This window comes from Aethina tumida, chromosome 1, assembly GCF_024364675.1.
Source record: "Aethina tumida isolate Nest 87 chromosome 1, icAetTumi1.1, whole genome shotgun sequence".
Lineage (NCBI taxonomy): Eukaryota > Metazoa > Arthropoda > Insecta > Coleoptera > Nitidulidae > Aethina > Aethina tumida.
Genome location: NC_065435.1, coordinates 69,240,778 through 69,264,905, shown reverse-complemented (window position 1 = coordinate 69,264,905; position 24,128 = coordinate 69,240,778). Strand labels below are relative to the sequence as shown.

The 24,128-nt window shown below is 27.6% G+C and overlaps 1 protein-coding gene across 3 annotated transcripts in view; it reads left to right on the top strand.

Annotated features, from left to right (window-relative positions):
- Positions 1-24,128, top strand: part of LOC109600597 (probable G-protein coupled receptor CG31760) — an 85,124-nt gene that overhangs the window by 40,404 nt on the left and 20,592 nt on the right. For all 3 annotated transcript variants that reach the window (XM_049961355.1, XM_020016770.2, XM_049961354.1), the window contains exon 3: positions 13,825-13,912. The gene's annotated coding sequence lies outside the window, so the exon portion shown is untranslated. The remainder of the gene's footprint in view (positions 1-13,824; positions 13,913-24,128) is intronic.

The following is a 24,128-nucleotide window of genomic DNA, read 5'->3' as shown; positions in this document are numbered from 1 at the left end:
TCTGTCCGAGTTTATTGCGAAATACAAACTAATTTAATTAAATCGGTGTGACACACGTTTCTCTCCACGTTTAATGGCTGTTTGAATATAATATCCAACTGGTAATTTCGCGATTTATATTGCTGTTGTTCTAAATTAAATTAGTTAAAAATTAGTCTTGAGTAGGTTCTACATTAAAGAAACAATATACAAATAATATTAAGTTAGGTTTTATGGCACAGTGTAATAAAATACAGCTAAACCTAATCTAATCGAACCAATTCTCCTAACCTAATTATCCCAATCTAATGTAACTTTTAAATATATTTGTATAGATAATGAAAATAAATATATTTTTTTAAATAAATAAACCTAAACAAGTTATTTCAGCCTAACCTAAACTAATGTAATCTAACTTTAGATAATTTGCAACTGCATAAATTTTATACAAAAACTAAAGAAATAAAGCTAAATTAAACCAGAATACTGCAATGAGGCAAATAAAAAAAACTAATGTAGGCTAGTACAACTTCACCTATGTGTCCTAAAACTAGTCTGTCTAAATAACCCAACATAACCTAATCTAATCTACCTAATTCAGAACTAAATTAAACCACCTAATATACCCCAGTTTTATATGTTTGTAAAAATCTTTTAAATACTATTTTGTAAGTAATAAAAATAAGAAAAATTAGTAATTTATATGAATAAATAAAAAATCTAAAGTAACCTATAACTAAATTTACTAACTAATCCAACCTAAACTAATCAACCTAATTTAAAACTAATATATCTCAATTTTATATGCTGCAATAGATGGATCATGTGGGATAAAATAATACAACCTGTAAATATGATATTATAACAAATACATATTTATAGTCAATTAACACAGTTAATTAACTGTGTGTATAATAAAAATTATTTATAATAATTTTTATGTAAATCAAAGTTTTAGAAAGAAGTTAATAATTCTGATAAAATTCGATAGAGACTTCGACACAATATCAACCGCATAACAGTAAAATTTGATTAACGGTTTGAGTGGCCTCGTACAGCTGTCATGTCTACTCCTCAAAACACATTTACCAATTATTAGTAATTTCCAGTCGAACATTATAAATCCCTTTGCGTATCGGTCCATAAATAAAATTGACGTTCGACACGAAATTAATGACATTTCGGTTTCCATATTAATCGATTCCGCGTTTTCCGTCGCTCTTTCGCATTGTTTCGAAGTAAGCCGGCTCGCTAGCTAATCCAGCCAAGGAAATATATTTCCCGCGGGATCTTTGCTTAGCAAATACAGGAGAACCTTTTCCGAGACGTTCGGCGCGATTTGATTTTCGACGTATACGCAAACAACGCGTGTCCTTGTTTATGAAAAGCTAACAAGGTTTTCATATTTGACTGCTGATGGAATGGCGAGAGTCCTGAGTAGCTGGTGTTTAAGGAAGAGCTGCTTTTAACAGGAGAAAAGACGGAACAGAGTCAAACAAGATAGAACCGAAGAAAACTTTCTAAAAAATTATTTTAACATTGTCAAATAAATACACATATTTGTCTTTAACACACAATATTAAATATTATATATAGTATTTCAAATATTATTTTTAATCAAACAATTTTTAAATACTTTTGTTCAACTGTGAATGATGATTAAATATTTTATTTTTCAAATATATTTCTAAATTCTTATTGAAGTAAATTAAACTTAAATATTGAAAGTAGTAAAAACTTTACATTATTTTTCTATAGTTTTTGAAAAATATATTTTTCAGTGTTACTTTTTATATGAATATTTTTCTAATGTAATATTTTTAATCACTGTTTGTAAAACAAAATAATATTTGACACTTAAAAATACCGGTTAATAAAACAACAAAACATTTATAAATTAATTAAACTGAAAAAATTTACTAAAAAAGAAATTTGAAGCAATTTATGATTTGTACAATTTTTAAAGAATATTATACCTTTTTCAGTAAAAAATCCAAATAGAAATGTTGATGAATATAATGGAGTAGAATATTAATAAATAAAACATTTATTACAAACAAAAATGAATTATCAATGTCTTGTGCAATTTTGAAACAAATAGAAATTTTAATGAAAGAAAAGAAAGTAGTAAATAATGGTCACATTCATTATATCTGAAATAATTATACACATTTTACATGTTTGAATTTATAAAATTAATCATTAATTGTAACTAAATATGTTTTATAGAAACATAATTTAGAGTTTTGTTTTTTTAATATTTTTCCCATTTTCATCTACTTGTAAATTATGTTTTAAATATTATATTATTTTATAATAACTCTAAATTTGTAATACGTATATTCATACAATTTTAAACACTATTTGTAGAACAAAATAATACTTGTCACTTAATAAATAAAATAGCACTTTAATGATTAATAAAATATGTATCAGTAAATTAAAATTAAAACAGTTACTAAAACAATTCAAATATACATATTGATTAGTACATTTTAGTGATTAAATGAAATAATGGACACCTTACCTCTAAATAATCATACATGACTTTGATTTTAACGTACAAATTACTATTTATATTATTTAAAAAATTAATTTCATTACCCTTTAAACATTGATAAGTTTTTCTCATTTTTGTCTACTTGTAAGTAATGTCAATAATACATCTAAATTAGTTATAGATATATATTAATATATTTTAAACAATATTTGTAGACCAAATAATATTTGTAATATAAAATAATATTATAATAATTAATAAAATTTGAAATTATTGATTAGTACATTTTTGGAATAATATTAAAACGTTTTTAGTCAAATACATTTACATACAGAAATGATAAAATGAAATAATAATATTATATTTTTTTATGTCTAAATAATTATACATGATTTTCATTTTAACGTACAGAATTATTACAAAATCGAGTTATCAAAACTTAAACAACACTAAAAATATTACTTTCATTATTAATAAAATATATATTAGTAAATCAAACTCAAAAAATTGCTAAAAGGGAATTCGATTATACTTAAAATAAATATTAGTTACTGAAATATTGATCAAATAAATATACATTTAAATATTATTAGTCTTTAATAGGAAAAAATAATTATTATGTATGATAATTGAAATTATGTTTTTAATCAAATAATCTTTAAACATATATATTTAACATTTTTTTATTTTTATTTTGATACTTATCCCATTTTTGTTCACTTGTTTTTAATATTTCATATTTTATATAAATAATTGTATGCTAATAAAATTAAAATAAGAGAAAATAATCGTAAAAATATAAATATAATTATAGTTTATTAAGAATTTTTTAAGAATATTATAATTTTTCAGTTAAGATTTACATTGATGAGAAGAAAGTAGTAAATAATGTTATACTCCATATATTCTATTGCCTTTAAATAAATTTACGTATGTATACATACAATATTATTTTTAATCAAATCTTCGTAACGAATATATTTTACAGTATTGATTTTTTTTTCAATATTTTGCAAATTTTTATCAATTTGTAAACAATGCTTTGTGTTTCAACAACATATATAATGTAATATACGTACTATTTTAAAAACAATTTGCAAAACAAAAGGACGTTGTTGCAATAAAAACGTCACTGAATAAAATAAACACTTCTATGATTAATAAAGTATGCAAGTAAATTTAACTTGAAACTTCGTAATCTTGATTAAACAATTGTAAGTTTCCCTGTTGTCATTAGGGACACACGAGTGACCAGCCAAATGGTCGGAATAACCTGGCGTCAAAAACTTTCCGAACGAGAATCCCGAAAAGTTATCGGTCATTTCGAAGTCCGGGTGTCCGACATGATCGGGTCGCCCCAAAAATAGACCGGGACCGGCATTTCCCGCGGGCATCGCCAACTCCGTTGCGTGGGCGGGATCGATGCGGTGCAGCGGTACTCAACAAGTGTGCGCTTTAATAATTATAAATGAACCGACGACAGATCAACTAACTAATTTATTCACGGACGGTTTTCGTGAAATGAACATAATAACTGTTATTTTGAACGGAACGTTGGAAGTGATAAAGGTCAGATGTTTGGTTGGACTGTTTAATTATTGGGTTGTTTGTGTGCCAAATTTCGGTTTTGCCGTTTACAAACAACGTATTTTATTCAGGTTTATTTTGTAACCTCGCTAAATGCGGTTTAGTTCAAATTTTATTATTCTATTCTCAATAAACATAGTTTGGTTTACGTTTACAAATAAACTAAATCAATTATGACGACTAAATTGGTTTCTGTTAAATTTAAAGCGTTATGTTCTTTACATTATTTCTACTTTTATAACTAGAACCTGTTTTATCTTATCCTTATTTTCTAACAATTTTGATTTTTTAATATTTATCAATAATAATCCTAAATTCGTTATATTCGTCTATATATACGTCAGTTTTATTATTTAAAAACTATTATCCTGTTTTTATTTTATATTATTTATACATACATATTTTATTTCTTTATAATTATTTAAAAACATTTAAATATAACCTGATGTTTTTTATATTGTAGTTGTTTTATTTTTTATTATTTTTTTATTATTAATAAGTTAGTTTAACATATTTTAATAACGATCTTTAGTACTTATTTATATATTGTATAAACTGAGAGTCTAACGAAATAATTTAATGTATTCTTAAGTTCAAAAAAACCTGTATATATTCAACATTTTTATAAAATATTTACATATTTTAAATATAAGGTACATTTAAGTTGTCAGTTTTATTTAATTTTTTATATTCTACTTTATAATTAAAGTTACAGACAAAACAACATACATATATTAGACGCTGCATTCTCTATTTCATAACAACAAGGCATATTTGTTATATAAATATATAAAGTTTAAATTTTATATTCACTTAATTCGTCGTGATCCTTATTTCGTTGTTTCTGCTTTAAATTTATTTTATGCTTATTTTTACAGTTTACGCATATATAATAAATTATTATAAAGTCTAAAGTTTATTTATACTTATTTTTAGTAGTTTATATAATTTATGAAATACAATTTGTATATAGATTAATAAAATAGTTAACGGTCGATTTAGTTTTTTATTTAATAAGTTGCTAGAACTTTTAATGAAGTTAATTTTGTTTGTAATCAGTTCACTGAATCTATAAAATTTATTGTATACAATTGTGTGTTAATACTAACTTCTAATGACTAAGGAATAATATTACATAATATTTAATTTAGTTTGATGTACATCTAAACTTTTTTTGACAAAATTGCTAGAATTAGTGAGAAGTCCTGTTAGTTTTAATTAATATTTTATTTTAATCCTTGTAATTAAACTAATAGCTAAAACAAAAAAAGCCATTTGTTGTATAAATATAGAAAATAAATTTATATTTATTTAATTCGTTGTAATTTCGCTATTTATGCATTTAAATTTATTTTAAAACTACAACCAGATTAAAATAATTTCGCGATTCATTCGCCATTTTTTAACAAAATAAACGTTCGTAAATACACAAAATCAATTAATATTTATATAATCTGATTTAATTCTTATTTCATTATTTCTGGATTTATTTTTACATCATTTAAATACAGGTATTTTTATTATTGTATTTATTTTTACATCGTTTAAATTCAGTTGTGTGTACATCTGAAACTGAAATATATTAAAAGATATTATAATATATCAAGTAACTAAGGAATAAAATGTCGTAGTACAATTTACATTATTTATTAATAATAAGGGAATATTATACTAATAATATTGGTACACAAATTTTATTTATTTCCATCAATCCACCATTAAATGCAATGGATTTATTATTTTTTCATGGAAGAATTTTTCAAGAATTAATGAATCATATTAGGAAATTACTCCAAAACAAATTGAGGAACATAATCACGAATTTACGAAAAAGAAAATTGAACAGTGAATTCAAATAAAATTTGAATATTACGAGTTTTAACATAAGTACAATGTTATTAGTGTAATATTCCAATATTGTTAAAAAATAAGATAATTTGAGACACAATTTATTCCATAGACTACTTGATTAAAAAATAAATTCATAAGAATATAATTTTTTACTTTTCCGCAAAATTATGAATATGCATAAGATTTATATAAAATTTGACGTATACCCATTTCAGAGGGTGCTAATCCAGTTGTGTCGTTATAAAATAAATTCTATAAAAAATTTGGTAGTATGATTTCTTCAATTTTCTTATTTAAAAAATTATCCAGTAGGTTTTGGTTTTGGGCCAAAATTTTGTCTATAAATTCATATTTTTATGCTTTACAATTGAAAATACAGGGCTTGGCAGAAATTTCGTTTCTATAAATAGCGCGGTGTTTGAACACGAATGTAAGTATTGTAATACGATCTTGGCAATCATGAAGTGAAGAGGGCAGAAAAGGTAGAGCAAGAGAGGTTCCGGAAGACCCAGAATTATCACAGAGCCAAGTCCGTCATTTTAAATTATCGGTCCTAATTATAAGGCCTACGGATTTATCGTCCTTTTTCGGACTTACTTTTACCAGCATAGGCGCCAACGTAGTGGCTGGAATAGTGGGATGAGGAATTGAATCAAATTGTGTTTAGTGATATCATACTTTTACTTGGACATGTTAGTAAGACGGCGACGTGGAGAAAGAGACGACTTTGCTGAGGAGACTTGTATTTGTAACACTATGGGTTTAACGGTATGGGGTCCTATTGCTTATAGTAGCAGGTAACATTAGTTTTCATTAGTGGCAATATGACATCCCAGCCATATGTGGTTGACGTTTTCGAGCCTTATTTTCATCCCTACATTAGAAGAAATCTCGGACTAATTTTTCTACAAGATAATGCCCGTCCACATATTGTCAGGAATACATTAAACTTACTAGTAGGCTCCTATGTGAATTTACTGCCTTGGCCACCTAGATCTTCAAACCTTTGCCCAATCGAATATGTAGAATAAGATGGGACGACGCTTAAGAAAATTAGATCGATTACACGGCGCATCAGTGTCTCAATCACTCATTATTAGCTTCTGATAATTTATGCTTTTTGTTTAATTTTTTAATCAATTAATCTTCTGTAATAGGTTAATATTTTTCTAAAAAAAATTGGAATAAACCAATTATATCTAGGTGTCGCATATTTTTGCACACAGTATATTAAAAAATTATTGGTACTATATAATATTATAAAAATATAATTTTATTTATGACTGGACTTTTTTATTTAATATTTGATAATCCTCACAATGCGCATTCGCCATTTTATAAGAAAATAGCTAATAATTATAAAATAAATTTATATTCTACAATTCCTTGTAGTCCTTGTACTCTTGTTATTGCATATAATTTTATTTTTGCTCCGATTTTTAAATATAGAAGTATTAAAATCTTCATTAACTTATTATTTTTAGCTTCTGTTAGTATATTAATCTATTAAAATACTGTTTGATGGATCTATAAATTGTTAGAAATATAATAAATTAACTTTGTATATAATATTTAGTATATTTAATTGGGTGTAAATTAGTCATTATTAATGAGCACACTCATTTTTATAAAATGTTTACGCGCTAGTTGTAATTTGTATATATACATATATAAAACCAAGATTGTTTTTTGATCTACATTACATACGCATTCGCCATTTTATAAAAATATATTTGTTATAAAAATTTTTTGGTTAAAATTACCTTATTATTTGTTAAATAAAGTCTTTTAATTAATAAAAATAGTATTTTGAAGATGTATTTTTATTATTTTATTTTTTAAACAAATTTTTTTTTAATTGTCATCACCTGTGACATTTTAGAATTTATTTCACAAACATTTATACTTAATAAGAAATAAATTTGATTTGTATTTACAAAAACATGTTCTTACAGAAAGCAATTTTTCACGCCAGTATCATACAGGAATCGATAAGTCACCTCCATATGGCGGCGAATTTGTTTACAAGCGGGGATTTCATCCCGAAAGGATAATCGATTTTATGGAAATCTGTTGGTACACGGGAAAAACACGCAACACTAATTTCATTCATGTTCAAACGAAAATCGTTTAATCAGATACTTCCGAGTCGATAAGCTTTTGCTTTACTTTACGTCGAATATCGTTTCGCGATATAAATGAAGTTCAACGTGGAATTGTTTCCTAATCCCTTAATGGTTTCGTAATAATGATAACAGTGGTTTAATTTTAAACTGTTTTGTTTACCAATTTATTTATAAAATCAAGGACACACTTCTATTATTTGGAACTAGATAAGGAATGCATTAACTTCGTAAAAGTAGTCCAATTCAAACTTACAAGTTTCACTTCGGCCCCTTAGGTTTCCGGTTGTTCCTTATTTGTGCCTTTAATTAAACTAAATGAACGAGCAGGTTCCTCCAAATAGTTCCAGATTGGATTGGAATAGAGAAAATAATGGACACGCAAACTTTACATTCCAAATTACTTAAGACTTTCATCAAACATTAATGTTCGAAAAGAGAACGTCAAAATTTTCATTTAATAATCTATAACAAACAAAGGATAATTAATATTAGTAAAGTTAAAGTTAAATTCAGAAATTAGTTGTTCATGAAAATCGTCTTTCAAAACCGATCTTTGACGAGAACAAGCAAGCAAATATTCATTTCGAATACCTAGAGTGATACGGAGCAAGAGGATTATTGCTCAATAGACTAATAGATTCGCTACAGGCAAACTATTGTTCTATTTGTTCCGACTTCTGAATATCGTTCCAATTAACTGACATTCTTGCCTCGTGTAATCGACCTGTTTCTTGAATTAAATCGTGTTAATTATCTTAATCGAAAGTTAATAAAATTTAAAAATATATATACATGTTAACAGTTTGTAATTAAATACGTAAAAAATATTATTTGTATTTTAATTAACTTAATTAAAATTAATTAATTTTTATCTATTATAGGTTTTATATTATAAAATTCTTTATTATAGAACAGTGAAAGAATTTGTTTTAAAATAATATAATATAATTTTAATAAAAGCTTTAAATTGACTGATTTAATTCATAAAAATCGATTAGAATTTATTTAAAAAAAATTGATTTAAATTTTTAATCTAATAAATTATATAAAATGCATATATTTTTAATTTTATTTCTTTAATTTTAATCCAAGCGTATGTATGTATAGTAAAAACAATTAAAAACTCAAACTAAATGAAATAAATGAATTTAGAGTCTTAGAAATGTACGTATTATAGTTATTACCAATTAGAAAAACGAATTATTTTTTATATAGAACAATAAATATTATCTTAATTAATTTAAAACATTTTGAATAAAATTAAAATTCTCATAATTTGTAAAAAATTATATTACCATTGAAAATATAAAATTCATATTATTTATTTAATATCATTTTTAATGAAATAATGTATTCGTTTGATTTGATTTAATTATAATTCACTATTTTTTTTCTATAAAAAACATATATATATATATATATATATATATATATATATATATATATATATATATATATATATATATATGAGAATTTTAAATAAGATAAATATTAATTTTGTTAATTATTTAATTATTTATTTAACTTAATATTAATAATTATTTCCAATAAAAATTATAAAATAAATCTATTAAATAAATAATAATAAAATAAAATTAATTTCTTTTTTATGATTTATAAATTCACATTATACAGTTATCACAAATTGATAAAAAGCTAATTTTTTATATTGAACAATAAAATCAATTAATATTATCCTGGTAAAATATTTTAAATAAAATTCAATTTAAAACGAGATAAAAACAAAATTCTCATAATTTTCACAATCTTTTTACAACTAACTAATCGCTGAAAATATAAAATTAATATAATTATATGAAATAAACATTTGTTCCATAGAAAACAATATTATAAAAGTTTTAAATAAAAAAAATATTATTTATGTTAGTTATTTAATTGTGTAAGTATAAAATAATTATTTTATTCTTTACAAGTGTACGTTATATAATCAATTAATAAAGTACTATTTTTTATATAGCAGTTTAGTATAATCAATTAATAATATAGTAATAATTATCTCGTTTTTTCATTCACTGAATAATATTAAGTTTGTATGAAATTATTACATTAATAAAATTTTTATTTTTGTATATCACTTAATCACACATAATTTATTAAGATATTAATTAAAATAAATAATATTAATAACATTAATTTATTTTATTAATTATTTATTACATACATAAATTACTTTTTTTACTTTTATAAATTTTGATTATATAATTATTACGAATTAACAAAATACATATTGTTTTCATATATACAAGAAAAACAATAATACAATCGAATACTAATTAACAATTATTTCAAAATATTGTCCTAATATAGAGGGTGTCCCTGGAAAGTCTGTGCAGTATTTTATCATAAATTCACAATTATTGTAAGACATGGCGTCAATGTTACTAATTTATTTTCAATACTTGTATAGGATATTTTAAAATAAATCATGGTGGTTGCTTTGAATACTTACTTGAAGTATTTTTGCATATATCATATATCAAATTTGTTATCATAAATGAATTTTTCACTGCTTGCAAGATATATAACGTTAACATGTTTCTAACAATAAAAAATGACGAGAATTGAATGTTAATTATTAACATTCACGTCCTGTATCTTCGTAATTGTCAACTTTTGTACTAAGGTAAGATAAGACAAATTGCTATATTTTCAGCTCAAGAATTGGTGGTAGAATTCATTACAGAGCTTTCGGGGACATCCTGTATATAAAACTGAACATAAAATTTTCATAATTTGAAGCATATTTAATTTATTTTAGCAATATTTCTATAAACTTTTTATGTTACTTAATTATGTTAATGAAAAAAACATGTTGCGATTAAAATTTTCAGTTAAAAACCAGAAATCTTAAAAAAATCCATAAACTACTTGAGAAGTTCCGTCGTAAATTAATACCGTCAGTATCTTGGTTCGGTTGGTTTTGATATGAACAGTTAAAAGTTTTTAATTAAAACATTTCCAGGATGAGGGTAAGTTCCTTACCTCCCATCTGTGTAATATATAAAACGTTAACGCGGCAAAAACTCACTGGGTTTTATTAATATTTAAATTTTGTATTTTCGTTTAGCAAAGTTAAACCTGAGCCAGCCTGTAAAGCCAACAATCAAAAAAGAGCTTTCAACCTTCGTCTCTGGTATCACGTACTTTATAAAGTGGCCGCAATTAAAAACTGATTAATAAAACATATGCAAATGCCTGAACTTAAATTAACGACATTCAGATATGAAACAAAATGTGTCATTATGATGGAGGTATCGGCTATATTGTTTTGCCGATCGCCGCCCACGCAAATTTACATAAAATGCTGCTTTCAAAGCACAATAAACAAAAAAAGCGTGCTCTTTATTCCGATAAAAGAGAGACAGCGACGAAACAATTATTTAATGGAGTGGAGTTCCAACGAATTGATCAAATGTTTGATAAAATACAAAAATGGAACGACGTGTTTTTGCAGAGAATACCTGGAAATTGTTTAGCAAATAAATATTTTTAGTACCGAGTTCTTGGAGCTGAAACTGATGAAACTCCATCCCTCTTTCGCTTGAACTGAAATTTATAGCACTTCCAGGTAAATGTTCACTATAAATTAAAGTTGAATGAATCGATGAAAAGCGTGCAAACTATTACGAAACAGTAAAAGGGCTTCCATGGTAACTCTATCACCACAGCGGAAAACTACGAATTACCCGAAAGTTTTAAAAGCACATTATCGCCACAGAAAGTTCCACGTTCGATCCAAATTACTTGCTCATAAGTTAAAACAATAATTTTGCCGAACCGCTTCGTATTTTCTTTTTTGCTTCCATGTAATTCAATTCATGACCACTCAACACAACAGCTTTTTAAAATATTTAATTAAATTGCTCCTCTGCAGTCATTAGTAATCATGAGCCGAAATTTTCATTAATATAATGCATTGTTCGCAATTTTCTTTGAGTCGCAGTTTTGTTGCTTTTGTTCCTTACAGGTGCGTGCTGATAAATGACCTAAGTTTCAATCCAATTTGCTGCGATTTATTAAATTTTAACTTCGTGATATGTTCTAAAACTAATTTAATTAATTTATAACTGGCCTAAAATATTATCAAAATGTCTCAAATTTGTATTTGATAGTTCTATATAAATTTTTTACGCAGTATAAGCTTCTCAAATTAATTGAATTTTACTTTAAAATGAGGCTTTCCAAAAATATATATTTTGTGATATATTACATTATCCTTTAATAAGATATGAGGTTATTTCTGGACTATTACGAAATATTTAATATTATTATTAACATATAGAAATTAGTATTTTATGTTAAAGCGACCAACAACAACTTTATATTAACCCTTTCGTGGGCACGAATTTAGGAGTGAGAGTTAGATGAAACTTTGAATGCCAAAAATTTAAATATTTCGTACAAATATGGAAATATGCGAAAAATTTTTACTTGTAGGGGAAGAAGATATTTTAAAAAAGGGGATTTTCTCTTTATGCAACTTCTCTATTGCGCCCTCATCTTCTTCTTGGTCAAATTGAGTTTCATTATCTGGAAGGCCCCAAAAATATGCCAAAGCGGCTTCTTGTTGTTTGGGATCATCTATCTTTGTGAAAAAATATTTATGCAACATATAAATGTGAAACACTCCCCCTAAAAATATTCGATAATACCATACACATTGAGCAATGGAATCATTCTTTCCAAAACGAAACCCTTTATGTGATTAGACGTATCAAGGAAGCCATAAACTAACTCAAAAAGCAGAAAATAGGTTTAGCTAATACTTTTGACAATTGTTACAATTTTTTTTACTTCAAAACACCACTTTTTCATTTTCAAAGCACCACTTTCCAATTCCCCAACAGTACTGTAATTTTTATTTTATTTTGAAGTTTAAAATTAGATGGCTTCTTACCGGTACCCAACAAAAATGTGGGAAAAATACTTCCCAGCGCCTACAAAAGGGTTAATGCAGATTGACCAGTGTCTATGAATTAAATATCTCTAACCAGGAAATATTATTATATCGTAGTTAAAGATAATTTATCATAAATGATGTATGAATGAAAATGTTTTAACCAATATTTTAAAACCAAATTCAATTAGTTTTCTTTGAAATAAAAAAGTTTATATCTTTTGATAAAATAAATTTAACGAAAAAGTTATTACACATTTCTACCATAAATATCAGAAACAGTTAGAGACAATGCAATAATCACTGATTAAAAAGATTAAGCCCGAGTCAGTTAAGTCGGTTATTCTTTCTCTCGTCTGGAAATATTTTAAGAGTAAAAGAAAACCAAATGTGGTTTATCATGTTTCCAAAATAGCGTTCATATTAACCGTCCATTTTGTTTACTTAATTATAAATATTAAAGGAAAACTACAAGCTTAAAATGTTTTCCTAATATAATATCTGGTTCCAATAACACAGATTTAATCAATAACCTGTTGTTTACCAGCGTGATTAAAGGTTATGTGCAACTGAGCTGTTATAATCCTTTTTACAAACTATCCTGGCAAAACAGGCGGTTACCCATGTTGCGGTTTTGCACTAAACCAGTTTAAAATTAGCCCCGATGTGGTTGTGAGTTGTTTTTCAACAAGGTGGGAGGAAAGTAGGGTTTTAATTTGATTAAACTTTCCAGGAAAATGAAATTAGAGGAATGTGCATCCTCACATTAATTAATAAATATAGTTTTTAATTAGATCTGATTGTCAGTTTTAATTACTTATAATTAAGTATGTCAATATTTATTTTTGTTTTCTTTGTTACAGGATCATAGATATGAAAAACTAATTAGTTCGGTTTAATGCTGTACACACAGAAAAAGCTGTTTTCTAACCAGGATAGAAATCTTCAAAAGTAAGTTTTTATAATAGAAAGAAACATTTCCCCCAAAATATGTAATATGTAATAAATAAAAAATATAAAAAATATGTCCCTCATTAATTAATATTACCATTATTTTTAGTAGAAAAAATGTTCCTTTAAAGCCAACAGTGATAGTCTTGATTTCAAATTTAATACATACAATTCTATAAATCATGTTTATTAGTCAAGTTTTTTATCGAATTGAGATATAAATTTTAGTACTCATATTTGAAAAATAGTTTGGACCAATAAACAAATTAATTCTCCAACCTAACAGTTTTCAGTAATTTAATAAAGTTTTGGTGGATTGTAAAAGCATCGTTTGGAAAGAAACATCAAGCATAATCTCTTTCTTATACGACAGGATTTCAGGAAATACGATTTGCTGGAAGAGTGAGCGTGAACGCATAAATCAAAAATGACTGTCAAAAAATGTAATATTTTATTTCTTTAAAAGAAAAAGAGAAACTTACATTTTGTAATAACCTCAAAGCTTTCATACTTTTGATTCAATTAGAATTGAAAATGAAAAGTAAATGGAAATAGAATTTATTATCATGATAAAATGTACGTTTTACACAATATGATATTTAAATATATTTGCTATAAAAATTGAAAAAAAAAAAAATAAAAAGTGCAAAATATAAAATTTCATTATGGAACTTTGTTACTTATCGCTGAAAATTTACAGCAAAACTCGTAAACAGATTTTATTCACATTACACAAATATTAAAGCAACCACATTAAATAACTTTAAAGCTTCATTTTCATCCCAGCAGGAAATAATTTTATTCCATTGTTCTCACCCCATATCCTTAAAGAATTTACACGATAAATATCTTCTTGTCATTATTTAACTGCAATAGTTTGTTCTGTAAATCTCAAAAGATTAGATCAAACATTGTTTCCTGGCTCGAATCCTTTTAGTTAAATTAGAATCAGACGGTTTGTAATGTATGAAACACAACGGAGCTTTAATTACAAACTTTACTGCAACGCTACTCGCTTATAGGTGGAAGCAAATGTAAAATTAACTTTTCGAAAGTTTGCATTCCAGTTAAAAGGCGGATTACTCAACGAATCGTGAAATTTGTTACGTGGTTTTGTTGTAAAATGTGGCTGGACTGAATGTTCAACGTGTAAAAAAGAATTATGATGCTTTATATTAAGTGGCTGATATAGTAATAGAAGTTCCCACACATCATGAGTAAAATGTATAGAGGCATCAGTGACCTATTAAAATAGGTAATAACTAATAAACTCTACCCATGAAGTGTGATTAACCAGTACGGAGACCTTAAACAGATAATGTTCAATTGTAACATACCGTTCAATAAGTCCAGAAACTAACAACGAAAACAACATTTTTTTTTTTCAAAAATCATTTTTATTCATCAATATAATCTCCTTTTAGAGTGATACAATCGTTCCAACGCCTTTCCAATATTTCTATACCATGTTTATAAAAGGATTTATCCTTTGCTTCAAAATAGGATTCAGTTTCGGCAATGACCTCATTCGAGTCAAATTTTTTTCCCTGCAGCATTTTTTGAGACCAGCAAAGAGCCAGTAGTCGCTGGGGGCTAAATCTGGCGAATACGGGGGGTGGGGAAGCAAATCAAAGCTCAACTCGTTCAATTTTGCCATTGTTTTCATGGACTTGTGGCTTGCTGTTTGGTTCCACTGAAAGAAATCGCGGCACCCACTTGGAAAAAACCTTTTTCATGCTCAATTTTTCATGAAGGATTGTAAATACGCTTCCAGATGATATCTGTGTCATTTCTGCAATCTCACGGACCTTCCCTTTGCGATTTTTCATTACGATTTTTAACACTTCACTCACATTTTCCGGTGTAACGACTTCCAATGGCCTACCCGAACGTTCCGCATCTTTTGTGTCCGTACGACCACGTTTAAACTCAGCATACCACCGATAAATCGTTGTTTTGGATGGAGAGGAGTCCGGGTAATGTTTTTCAAGCCATTGCTGGGCTTCTATCCATTAAAAAACATGTTTTATCAACACGCGAAACTCGCCTTTCTCCAACAAATTACAAAGTGACTTTACTATAACCTTGATAACTCTGTCGTTTGTGGTCCGATCGACGTGAAATTTTTACACGTTTCATGTAAAAGTTCGTACTCTAGGGAAACGTGAGTAGTTTGGTACTACTAGCACCATATCTGGGTTAGTCTCGGGACTTATTGAACGATGTCTTAGATTTAGGGTAACAAATTTGGAGGATTGGTCAAAGAAAAAGTTCAGAACAATGTTTTTTTTTTCTTTTTATCCTTTATTAAATCCAGCTAAGTCTTCCAAATTTTGCTAATTAAAATGTTGGGAAATTGGTAAATATTTTTCACTGTAGTTTTCTTCATCGGACGCTGATCAATGTAATAGGTATTTCTTCACAATATGGTGCAGGTTTTATTGCTGAATCTAGATTAGGAAATAGCCATGATGATGGTTTTGTGAGTCCCTCCAAATCATTGATACTTCAACACATGTTTTACATACGAAATGTTGAGCCAAGATTTATCCTGACATCGAAAATAAACGTCAGAGTACTCTAGATACGCCCGTTTCATAAAGATATCTATATTTCTTCTTTTTTAGTCAGAGTTAAATTTAATTAACACAGATTTCAAAAGCTAGAATAGACAGACAAAATTGGCATTTTTAAATTAGCTCTTCCAGAACCAAGTAGAATTATTAATTTAGTTGGTTGTGTTTTTAGAGTGTCAGTTTGTAAAATAAGGATTACAGCATAGAAATACAACGTTGAAACTGGACACATTGTCGTGAACAGGCCATACAAAACCGCCTAATTGACAAGGTCTCCACATGCGACACAAGTGCCGCCAATAACTATCAAAAGGGATTGAAGGTGGGTTTTGGGGTTATGGGGGAGACGAGAGGAAGACATAAGCCTTTGTGCCGCGTTTCACGCACGAACGAACAGAACAGTGTGCTGGAAAATGTAACGGGACTGTTGTGGCGGAAAAAAGGCGTGCTCGGATGCCGGCCTTTGTGGGAGGCAAAAATTTTATATGCCCACGCAGTTCCGGTTGTCCTTTCTTGCTACGGCACGACCATTAATTTGTTTATTTTCGTCACAACGACGTGCCAAAATATTTGGGGGGTGCGTGAACGTGTTTAGATCATCTCAAGTGACGTGCTCGTTATTTCCAACCTTGTTTTTTTGACACCTGTTGAAAATATAATCAATGTCGATGTTTTACTTGTGTGTTTCTATTGAATTATGAGACCATAGTTGTGAGGAAAAGTTCCGACAACGTGCTGTAACAGTTCGTTGAAAGTAGATGAAAGCTTTTCTCCTAGTTAGACTCGAAAATCTGTATAAGTAGGAACTTTTGAATCATCAATTAGGTATAGTTGCCGTTATAAAATTAAATCCTTGTACATGTTCAATCTTCTCAAGTTTAATGTTAATTATGCGACGGAGGCTCAAAATTACTTTAGCGAGCTTAGTGGACAGGGGAACGTTACATTTACATAAGCCGAGGAGCGAGCTGTTTATACAGCTGAGAAGCTATGAAAATTGATGAGACAATTCGTTTTTTTTTTTTATAATAGTAAATTGGTGTCTATATTTTAAATCACTATGAAAACTCCAATACTTTATAAATAAATTATAATCAACGTTTATGCAGAATAAAATTCACCATTAAAGTATCTTAAATTCTAGAGTCTAGAGGAAAATATTTTACGAGTTATAATATTTTATGAAAACTATTTAATATAAAATTTGATATAATTTTTTCATTTCGAAAAAAAGATGGAAAAGCTGTTGTAACTTTTTTATTTATGACTAGATTTTAATGAATAGTAGCTAAAAAATAAATAATAATAAGCTTTGTTTTCTATATTACTCAAGATAAATCTCATTTCATGGAAATTATTGCTTATTAATCTATAACAGAATTAAAAATCGCATTTCTCGTTAAAATTTCTTTAAACTATATAACTACCATTGCGATTTTTTTTATTAAATACTATGCAGAAATATTTTATAAATGTTCTATATGTCTATTTATAAATACAAACATTTAGTAAATATTAATCTGTGAATTTTTATTTTATTTTCTGCTTTTTATTAATAAATTTTTCATTTTTAAAATATGTATTCTTTTTTAATAAGCAAAAAAATAAATAAATCAGTCGGTTTTAGAAATAATGCAAGAAAATTCACGGTGCGTACTTTGTATTTAAGGGGGTATTCTGGTCTAGAAGTTTGAAAAAATCGATTTTTTTTCTTTCATATCATCAAAGCTTAACCATTTAAGAATATATCCTCAAGAAGATTTTTAAAATACAAATTATTTTCGGAGATATAGCTATTTTAGTGACGCGGTATCCCAACCGGCTTGGCCAGAACGTTAGGAATTGTCCCCGTCTACTTGTGATGTTGCATCGTCAATTCTTTTGCTTTTTTCGAGGTCGCGGAAGGTCCCATGTATGAAGCAGCAATGGCAGATTGAATAAATGTAAGTATCAAATATCACTTTCTGATTATAAAATAATGGATAGTAAAAATAATGTTTGTTTCTTTTTCTGATTGCACTTGAAAAAGAACCTAATATTCATGCCTCTAGTCCAGAATACCCCCTTAATCATTTTGCAATTAATTAAAATGAAAAAAAAAACGATGTTACGAATCTTGATACGTGGAGTTTATTTAATCCGGTTTTGACATACCCAAATAATTGGAATCGCAATATTATTATGCTTTTATTAATTAAAACGAACGAACTTATAATCAATATTTCAAATACAAAATGAAAAATTTATAAAATGTCTCATTTATTGTTCTTTTTTTCTTATTTACTTATTTTTTCAGAAAATAAATATTTAATATTCACTCTACTGATAACTAATGCACATACATGTTATAAATAAACTACACTGTGAGTCTTTTGAAGTCGATAATATGAATTTCCTAGATTAAATATAAATAAAAATATTATTAATATATTTTATTTTAATCAGTAATATTATTAGATGTATTTTGAATTTATTTTAATGTTTATATATTAACAGATATAAAAATAAAGGACATACCATTTATTGTAAAATTTTTAATTCCAAAAAACGCATTTTGTAGATTTTACTATGTTCATTATCTTTTCTTTAACAGTCTAAAATACCTCAAAGATCTGAAGATTTTGCCGGTATAATAGTAATTTTGAATCATATCAGTCTAAATCAACAGAGAGTACCCCAAATGTATAATGTCTCACAAAGTGTGGAAGTGGCACTTGGAATTGTTACCGGCAAACTAGTAATGACAATATACAACATAGTGGTGAACAACGAGGTACTACCAGAAGGCAGGATCGTTTTCTGATTACCTCAGCTAAATTAAATTTCACATTACCTCCATCTAATCTTCATGCAGACGTTGGAATCACTGTCAGACAGAACACGTTTTATACCACTCAGATAGCCGTACTTGGACATCGTATGAAGGTGGTGAGAGGTATGAGCAAAACATGACTCCATTTGCCCGTTTTTGGTGGTGGTCTGTAACTGACGGGAGGAATTTCTTTGGACACATGCACGGAGATGCTCCTATTAAACCATGAAACTATGAGTGCTCCACGATATCATGACTTGATTACTTTTATTTTATTTTCCATCCGTTTTAAGATTCCAAGGTCTCAATCCAATTGAACACTCGAAAGCATCAGCTCCAAAATTTGGATGAGCTTATTAATACCCTTAGAGAAAGATGTGAGCTATGAACCACGAATTTATTTTGTTCACTAATTCTGAGTATACCAAGAAGGGTGGAAGATATTTGTAGAGCAAGAGGAAATATTGTACCGGTTAATATTCTATTTTTTATTTAAATTAATTTCGGTTTATTAATTTTCCTAGGAATTTGGTGATATTAGTTTTATTATTATTTATTAATTTTCTTTAATATATATTGGTATTCTGTTCTTTTATATAATTCAAATTATTCACATCAAAAGAAGAATAGTGTATTTAATTAAAAAAAAAAGACTGAAACACTGGGTCTTTTTAATATTTTTTATAAACAAAGAATAATAAAAAAGTAAAATGACCAGAGTTTACCAGATACATAAGTTTAATTGACGTTTTTCTGTCAAGAGCTCGTACATAAAACCTATATAACGAAACCGAATCGTTCTTTTGTTGGTAAGCTATAAAACATTTTTTTAGTTGACTACCTGCTAGTAACATACTTTTTTTTCCTAATCAAGATGTAGAATATTGAGTCAAATAATGAACTGAAGGAGTGACAGGTGAAAAAATGAAAAACTGTGTACGAAAAACGCCAAAAACGAAGGGTTTCTTGCATCGATTTATAACTAGCAACGAAAAATGGATATATTTTGAAAATCTCAAATGCAAAAAGTCATGGGTAATGCCAGGAGAACAATCAACAATGAGTGCAAGACCGGATTGATTTAGAAAGAAGAGGATGCTGTATGTGTGGTGGGATCAGAAAGGAGTACATTACTACGTCCGCTCCCGGCAACAAATGATCAATTTGAACCAAGCGTTGATGCAAAACACGACAAGCATAACCACATTCCTGCATGTACTTCAAGCGAATAAACGGTTTAATATATAAATTGATAGATGAGCAAAATGTTTAGAAAGCGGGCTCCGATACTTTGAATAAAAATTGTTTACTATTGTTCTTAAATAATTACATACTTTTCATAAAGAAAACTACAATTTAAACTTACACATCTGGTATATGTTTGAACAAAAATAACACTTTATACATTCCTGGATAAAAGTTTGACAACCTAGGATATAATTGTTTAAAATAGCAAATAAACAGTAATAAGAAAAAATAATATTAAAATAAACGAGCTGTATTAAAAAAAAATATTATAAATAGTAGACATAGACCCAGTTTTTTACCAAGACATAAGTTTGAAAACCCCTTAAATATAACTTATTTTGATCATCTACCAGTATTGTTTAGAGATGTTTAATTTATTTGAAAATGATGGCATGGGGTTTGTAAGGCGACCAGTAAGCAAACGGTTTCATAAAAAATACCAATTACCTACAGTTAAACACGGAGAAGGCACTGTTATGGTATGGGGCTATTTCAATCGATATATTATATAATATATATATTGTATAAAATTCTATTTTACTATATAATATCTTAATAAAAGTAAAAACAAATTCTAGCAGCATTTTTTTTAATCAAACAATAATTTTATTTAAATCATTCATTGTTTAATAATTATTTGAATAATGCACAATTCAATTTTAGGGTTTCCTGACTCTTGTCCAGAAATATATGTATAATATAATTTTTAGTTACATTTACAGAGTGTTAAAATTGGTTGATTTTTGAATTTTGACATTTTGAATCCAGATAGAAAGAACTGACCGTTTCTGAAATAATTACGGAAACTGAAATTGGCTGATTTTAAAAATGTATAATAATTTATTTTGTTATTTTTATTTATATACTTTTTATATATTTCTTAATATTGTCGTAGATGAAACATATGGAAAATAGTACATTTCCTGGGTGTCTATGTCAAAGTTTCCAAATATGATATCTGACAAAAGTATTATTAACCGGTTGACGATAATATTAGGAATTTTGCTAATTAGTATAATAATAGACTAATTAATACTCCTATTTTGTCTAGATAACAATCAAAAACAATCAAATCCTGTAAACATATGTAAATAATTTCTCTTTTATATCAATTTATATATTGTTGGAGAGATATTTTAACAATCATGATAATGCATTATTATTGATTACACAAGCATACATTAATATTGCTCTTATCTAACACATTATATACTATATTGGTATCATTATATTATTATTCACGAATTAAAACAGACACATACACGTAAATATTTATAAATCTAGACGTAAAAACAGATCGTTTAAAGCATAAAATAAAAAGAGATATATTATCCAACAAAGTTGAAGTTGAATCCTTTTCTCCTGAAATTCTCTCCGGGTATATTTGCGGGATTATTTCACCTCGGAAATACACCAGTTAGTATAGTGACATATTTCCCCCTTAATAAATCCATTTTTTTTTTCATGAAGGAACGTTGTAAGCTTTTTATCTCTACAATCGTTCTATAAATAGTCCTGCCGCGTTCTGAATTACACACATAAGCGAGTCCTCTCACCGATAACGACCTTATAAAAGCGTCCGAAACAGTGTTTTTTTTTCCCGCGATTAATGTGCGGACGCTACAAATAACACACGTTTATATACACCTAATGTTTTTGTATTTATTTCGGTGAATTATCATCCCCCACGTTTATTACGTAAAAGACGAAATTACGACGGCTTCGGACCACGATTAATTCGAAAATGGAACGTAAAATTGGTCGTCTCGCGCCGGTGTGTATAAATAATTTGCATTCGCGTCATTCGGACGCCGTATTTTATTTCTAGTGTTTGAACTGAATCCGCAAAATTGAGATGAATAGGCGCACGGAGCGTATAATTTGATTTTAGCGACGAACCGGCTCTCGACCAAATTCGAATTGTCAACGTGGCAAAACTTTATTTACCGTCGTGGAGTTTTCATCGTATTGTAAATATTTATTTGCTCATAAATACAAACAAAGCAACACGTGTGAAACTCAATGCTGAATAAATACGCACAACAATAATCGAATACACAATGGAAGGTTTCTATTGTTGTTTGCTCTTTATGGAGGATCAGATATAATTTAAAATTAACCCACGCCTTTTAAAATAAGACCAAAATTAATTGAGAATCGCGCGCTTAAATGTTTAATTGCATTCAAAACTTACACAAAATTGAATTTGAAGTATTCGCAACTTCTCAAGTGTTTATCTATCTTAATTTAATTTGTAACTTTTATTTGAAAACGTGAACTTCGTTACTCACTCCATTATGTTTTATTTTAAATTAAGTCCATTTACTACACAATATAAAATTAAGCAATTTTGTAGAGAGACAGTTCCAGAAACTAACCCCCGAGAAAATTGAACGTGAAAAACTCCCAGAACATCAACCAACTAAAAATATCCACTCCAGAAAGCTACTAAATAAAATGATCCGACTCTCGACACTTCTCCATCTCTGCGAGCTCACTTTAAAATTTCATCGTTTCTCATTTCAAGTGTGCCAGTGTTGTGAGTTGTTAAGCACGCCAAATTACCTCTTTTGCTGTGCATCTTCGAGGAACACCAAACATATTCTGAAATATGAAACATTAACAGTCGCGTTTCGAACACCGTAAGTTTTCCAGTTAATTTCACTTTTGCATACAAGTGCTTATTAGTTTCATGTGTTACAGTTATGTTTTATGTTAAATTAACTAATACATATGCACTTATTAATAAAGAGCTGTCTTTGTTTCTTTGACAACCCCTTAGTTGATTTTTCCTTCGTTAGATCAAAACACAAGATAGGGGTTAATAACCTTATTCAATTAATGTCTGCTAAAAGCTTTGTGAAGCCAAATTAATTAAAAGTAATTACATATTTTCGAGACCATTAAACTTCTATTAGACAGAATACGTTAATTACAAAGCGTATTTTCTTAAAGCACATTTTCGAGTTTATTAACCGAAGATCGTTTTAAGTTAACAAAGCTAATTAGTGATTTGACATTGCGCATTGTAACAGATCCAATCTGATTTTATCATCCACTGATTATTCAAAATATTCAAATTACACTTAGATCAATTTGTATATATATAATTTGTTTGAGTATAGAAATAATAAAATAAAAATAAATGTGTGAATGTATTATTTGGAACAATTCATGCCAAATCAACTACTTATGAAGCGGACTACTTTGAATTTCACTGACACTTTAATATGTTATAGTAAGATACTATCTCTGCACTCTATGTCTGAAAACAAATATGAATAATTCACAAACTCATTCTTTCTTTTTTTTTAAATATAGTCAGTGACATAGAAAATTGAACACCTAGATACAGTGGTCTGGTTCTGTTGATTATTTGTGTACATTTTGAAGTATTAGAGAGTATTGAAAAAATGACCGATATCGAATATATTGATGGGGATATTTTTTTAAATTAATAATGAGTGGGATTTTCACGATGATCCAGATATTTGTTTTGGCGTTGATGTCATTACGACTCATTAGTCGTAGAATTCGTCCTAAATTACTTCATTCCAAGTCTTTACTTGATGCCGAAAGT